The sequence below is a fragment of the Rhipicephalus microplus genome, chromosome 9 (genome assembly GCF_043290135.1).
Source record: "Rhipicephalus microplus isolate Deutch F79 chromosome 9, USDA_Rmic, whole genome shotgun sequence".
NCBI classification, from domain to species: domain Eukaryota; kingdom Metazoa; phylum Arthropoda; class Arachnida; order Ixodida; family Ixodidae; genus Rhipicephalus; species Rhipicephalus microplus.
The window spans coordinates 91,027,937-91,034,433 of NC_134708.1; the positions used below are offsets into that span (position 1 = coordinate 91,027,937).

The 6,497-nt window shown below is 47.4% G+C and overlaps 1 protein-coding gene across 9 annotated transcripts in view; it reads right to left on the reverse strand.

The window, feature by feature from the left end:
• Positions 1-6,497, reverse strand: part of LOC142771998 (uncharacterized) — a 371,379-nt gene that overhangs the window by 215,894 nt on the left and 148,988 nt on the right. The gene's annotated exons all lie outside the window — the stretch shown is intronic.

Here is a 6,497-nt window from a genome sequence, read left to right on the forward strand (position 1 = left end):
GACAAGAATTTTCGAAGTGTCTTTGCTTGAAGAAGAAGTCCTTTGCACTTATTAGGTACAGTACTGAACAACATTCGGTTCAAATAATGAAAACACAGACAATCCTGGCAGCACACTGCAAAAAACAAAGGACGCCGACGAACTGATTCTCTCACAGAGCGCTTGTGCCCATGTCTCAGTATTTCAATTTGCTTTCTTGCAAATCCTGGGAGCCACCGTTCCCTGCTTTGCGGTGATGCTTCTGGACACACCGGAGAATGTTTCTGGCGTGCAACCGCCCGCCGGGTTTCGTCATCCAGGAAGCGTGGACAGCGTCGAGCGACACGGAGAACGAGGCAACTAATTTGTACTCGGATGGCTTCGAGTCATCATGGATTGAGTCCTCATGAATTGAACTACAAAAGGAAGACTGCGGCGGACGGCGTCGTCGGAAGTGTCGCTACCGTTAAAACTGCACCAGAGTACTGGCCGCACACCATGCTGTTCATGCCAGAAGACTCTGCGTCCAACTTGCGACTCCTCGGCAGGCAAGTTCTTTCTGTGCTTCTGCAGGAAACAGCGCCGAATGAGATCAAAGACGTAAGGATCAATGCACGGAAGAAAGTCTTGGCCGTAGACCGTTATGCAACGTAGTGCGCTTCAAAGCCTTTGGTACCTAACAGAAATCGGCAACGTGAAAGTTCGGTCAATGCCCGCTACAGGTTGTAATGCCACTGTAGGCACTATTTATGATGTAGACCTTTCCACCCCAGCTAATCACTAGCTAATAATAATAAAGGCAGCTACAGAAGGCACTCGCATCACGCGCATCACCAGTTTTGGCAACTTACGCTTCTTTAGGCTTGTGTTCAATGGAGACAGCCTTCACTCGTATGTCAAAATGGCCACGTTCGCCACTCAGTACGTCCATACGTACCGAAGCCACTGCAATGCTACAGTTGTTTCAAGATGGGACACGAAAATTGTGTATGTGAGAACACAGTTGTGGGTACGCAATGCGCTGAATCTCACTCAAAAGACGCCTGCGGTGCCACCATTTTACGATGTCCAAACAGCCACGGCGCCCATGAAGCCTCATCCAAAGAGTGCCCGCAGGTGCGAAACGAGCACATGGTACTCAGGCGTATGGTGCGAGACAATTCAACGCATAGAGAAGCTGCTGCTACACTTCGCCGACGACGGCGTCGAGGGCGAAGACCATCACGAAACGACTGCTCTACAGATAGAGATATGCCATCCCCTATCAAAGTGGCTGACCCACAAACACCGAACATATTGAAGACGCACACTGCAAAACAGGAAAAAAAGGAACAGCAGTCGCACCTTCCGAACAGTGGCCCTCACTTGCACGTAGTCAACCTACTTCGGAGTTGCATCCAATTCCGCCACCCTCAATGACCCCTCGAATCAGTGATGCGACGAATGAAGATCAATTTATAAGCTTTCTTCATTCGCTGACGAGTGCCATACATGTCCTACTGAGCAATATGAATACTTCGTCTGAGCAGACCACATTGTAAGTGTTGGACACCCTGAGTCCGGTACTTGCAGCTCTAGGGTAAAACCACGGCCAGCGAGGCACCGCCGTTTCGAGTGGAAGTAAAGAATGCATCTGTCTTTCAGTGGAACGCCAGAGTACCTACGTCGCGCATGTCTGACTTAAAACAGTTAGTATTTTTCAACCGTCTCCCCATTATTGTGATTTGCGAAACCAACCTGTCTGCTTCAATAAAACTGTCAGGATATCAGTGTTTTATGCCCTCGACTCACGGAGACAGTAGCAAGGTTAGTGTCATGCGCCGTGACCTCACAAACGTTCACCATACAGTATCACCTGATGAAGAGCATTAATATGTGTGCCTTACCTGAGGAAGGATAAGGTTACTTTCACGATTCTTGGAACCTACTTATCTCCCTCAAGCAGCCTTGACTGTGAACGCTTACGCGGTATTCTGACAGTGACTCCAAGCCGATGAATGATCACTGATGGCTTTAATGCCCACCACTTCCTAAGGGGAAGATCCAAGGTCAACTATAGAGGAAGAAAATTGGTGTCCTTAGCCATGGAGCACTAAATCTGCGTTTGCAATGATGGAAGCCCTACATATTTACGCGGATCAGCCTACAGCAGCTGCCTGGACCTTACATTGGTTTCTCACTCACCAGGAAGTGCAGTGGTTTTCGGAGCTAGAAACACGGGGCAGCGACCATATTGCAATTTACCTGCGAACGGAAGGTTTCACCAGCGCCAAGTTTTCAAGAGACCTCAAATCCACCGATTGGACGCAGTTCAAAGTGTTAATGGAAGACTGTTGTACCAACGACTCATCCTATAACTTAGAGGACTCGATAAAGGATGTCCTGCAGAATATTACGCGTTCACTTTTGACTAGACACAAGCGCACCAATTTCGACATCAAGCTTGAGAAACGTCGCGCAACACATCATCATGCCGAACGTAGGTACCGACGGACAAAGTGTATGGATGATTTGAGGCTGGCTAGACGCACTAAAATGCAATGGCACATAAGTAAACTGGCTTGGTGACGTTAGACATCCTTATTCGAGTAGTTGGATGCGCAAAAGCCCTTATTACTGATATGGTGAACTGTCCAGAGTCTTAGCACAACCTTTGGACAGCGACTCCCAGTTACATCTTTGGCACTCCACATACAATGCAGGGAGATTGACGCCGCACAGTTCTTGTTCTGTAGAAGAATCGCCGTTCATTCCAATTTAATGAAATCAAGACTGGAAACGCTTGACACCCAACCACCCTCACGTGATCCACGTACGGAATGCCAGTTTTATAGGGATGGGCTAGAGGTGGCACTGTCACTGTGCAGACCTTCTTCAGCACCGGAGCAGATGACATTACCTATTGTGCCCTTTGTAAACTTGGAGACGATGCTCGAAAGGCACTCTTACGCCTATACAAGGACTCCTGGTCGACTATTACGGTTCGCCAAGCACAGAAGTCAAGTCGCCTCATTCCACTTCTAAAGGCTGGTAAATATTTTGATATTGCCTCATACCGTTCTATCGCGCTTGCCAGTTGTGTGTGAGAAACAATAGAAAGAGTGAATATACCACGATTGAAGTGGTATTTGGAGCACTACGAAATCTCTCTAACATCCATGACCGGATTCAGCCACAGCCATTCATTGATCGACAACGTTGTTGATCTGGTTTCGTCCTGTTTTCAGACGTTAAGAAGGCTAGCGACAATGTCACCCATGAAGCCCTCCTTAGTGCTTTGGAAACAGTAGGTCTTGGTGGAAGGACATATATGTGGGTGTACAGCTACTTACAGCTGATATCAATCTACGTGCTGACAGCGAATGGGCCAACATCTTATTATAACAGAAGCCGAGGAGTTCTTCAGGAAGGAGTGCGAAGCCCTACACTTTTCAATCCAACTCTCATTGGACTTGTCGAGCACCTACCTAGCACTGTAAAACTTTACATCTACACTGATGACATCTGCATTTGGACACCAGGTGCGACAAGGCCTCAGCTTTGCGCCCGCTTTCAGAAGGCTGCTACAACGACGTCATGCTGCCTTCGTAAACAAGGTCTCGAGGTGCCCTGCGGAAAATGTGCAGAGGTAGCATTCACGCAGAACCCGAAATCTGCGTACAGAATATCGATTTATAAAGAACACATATCGTTCAGCAGAAGCCACAGGTTCTTGGGTGTCATAATAGACAGAAACCTGCCATGGACTCCACACGTGAAATATGTGAAGAAGCAGCTGATTCCAATATGCAACATTTTCAAATTCCTTGTAGAAAAGAATTGGGGAGGGTCTATACCATCCATGCTACCACTGTAAAGAGTGCTGTTTTTTATCGGATTCTTACGGTACAGCTTACCTGCAATATCTAACACCGGCATGACCATATTGCGCATGATTCAGAGCATTCAAGCCCAAGCACCTAAGATATGCCTTGAATTAGCCCGCAGTGCTTCAACGACAGAAACCATTGCTATCGCTCAAGATAACTCAATCAATACGCCTATTTTTACTGAAACAATGCGCATGCACCTCAGGCCAGGACCCCTTCTTACCACCTGCACGATATACGGTGCCAATGTCTGCAAGCATCGTTCATCGTTTACTAAGGCGTACGCACCTGCATCAAAGCCACTGCTTCCACCTTGGAGCTTGAGCCGGCCGCCAGATTACTTAATAATTCTGGGGATGCGGAGAAAATCGGGCTCACCAACACATGCCCTGAAACAATTGAGTCTATTCCATCTGGTACAAAACTACAGTAACCATGTGAACAATTACACGATGACTTGATTACGCCGTCCAGTTCAGGGGATGCAGTGGTCATGCCATCACAAGTGGTAACTCGGCGTTTGAGGACTTCGCATGGGACAATGTCCACGACGACGTAAGTGAAGGCTCTGCGTAATGCACTGTAACTCTGCAATTCTAAATAAATATCAAGTAAATTGGCTGTGTTTCCTGACGGAAAACTCGCGTTAGAGTGCCTGCGGTCAGTTCTCCGACGCGGATGCCACGACCAGTTGGTCTACCATGCCGTGAAATTTCACCACCTTTTAATACAAAAAGACCGCGACATCGTCTTTCAGTTGTTACCTGAGCATTGTGGTATAAACGGAAATGATTCTGCAGATCATGCTGTTCACACGTCACATGAAGAAACAAACAGCGTTCTGATTCCGCTTTCATGGGTGGACGCGGCGAGGTCGATTCATACACTGGCCTGGAGTCTCACAATGACTGAGTGGAACACACCAAGCATACGACGAACAAGACTGCACGAGCTTGACCCTTCACTACAACTCCGGCCTCCACCCGGCCTACATCGACGTGAAGCTTCGCTTCTTTATCACCTTTGGCCGGGAGTTGCTTTCGCGAAAGCTCATAGCTTGTTATTCGGAATGACTGACAGTGCGGCATGCGACGTTTGCGGCGCCGATGAAAACATCGAACACCTAATGTGGCACTGTTTTGGATGTGACTCAGGCAGACAAGTACTTCCCAACGCAATGCTGCCACTAGATGATCTGCCTCTTTCTGTGCATGTCCTATTACAACAACATCCATATCCCTCTGAAGCGCACAAGTCAGTAAAAGCCCTGCTGTGTTTCTTGAGAAAGACGGGTTTGTGTGAACGCCTCTGACATGCGGTGGAGTTATACATGCTGTAGTAAAATTACTGTCAGCCTCTCATTTTTAGGGGCGAAGCTCCTTATGGCGTGGCTCTGGCGTCCCTCGTATGTAACCACCAGTGGCACATACCCGAAATAGGTATAACACTTGACCTCCAAGGTGGTGCCAGTGAGAGATTTCTTCTGTGCGTTGTTTAACAATAAAAATAGTGCTCAATGTACATGCCAATCGCTGCTAATGGGGAATGAGAGACATGAGCATTCGGCTTTTAGTCAACGCGCACGCTGCGATCCCCATTAGCAGCCATTGGCATGTACATTGAGCACTATCGGACAAGAAAGGGATGCTACATTATACTCGCTGGCTGTAACCTCCTTAGCTTTAGAAAGGTTTAGCGAGCGTTGAGCCGCAGTGCCATGAATACAATGAACTTGTATATACCATGAATGAACTCAAGGTGGTTAAAAGTGAGAAGTAGATACGAAGCGCAAGCCGTAAGAAAGTAAAAGCCGAATTCTCCTGTCTCTCATTTGTCATTAGCAGCCATTGGCATGTAAATTGAGCCCTATCTGACAGGGAAAGGTTGCTACGTTATACTCGCTGGGCGTAACCTCCTTGGTTTTCGAAAGGTTTAGCGAGCGTTTGGTCGCAGTGCCATGAATACAGTGAACTAGAATATACTATGAACTCGAGGTGGTTAAAGGTGGGAAGTGGACCCAAAGCGCAGGCCGTAAGAAAGTGTACGTGTGCCACCTCTCATTTAGTCCTTGGAATGTCCGCTGGATGGCGGTGCTTCTATATGGGGAATATATGATAAAAAGATGCGAGATGGTGAGACTTGGAGTGTTGAATAGATGAACGAACGGACACACAAACAGATGCATGGATGGACGCATGAACGGACGCAGGGGCGGATGCATGAAAGAACGCAGGGACGGGCGCACAAACAGACGCATGGACGGTCACACAGACGGACGCATGGACGGACGAATGCTTCGCCCCACTCACCATCATTCACTCCGTGGATATGCTGCAATTTTTTTCGTTTCTTTCTTTTCCCTCTTTCTCTTCTTTCTTGTCCCCTTCGCAAATCAACTAGTGTAAGGTAGCCAACTGGTTGTCTTTTTGGTTAACCTCCCTGCCTTCTTTATTTTGTTGCTTCTTTCCACTGCAAAAAAACGACATTCAATAGCTGCAGCCAAAGCATCCTCAAAATAGATAAATAGATTTTGGCCATTGATTTAGTTATGTGGGGTTTTATGCCCCAACACCACGCTATAATTATTAGAGATGCCGTAGTATAGGGCTCCGTGAATTTCGAAAAACTGGGGTTCTTTAACGTGCAGAC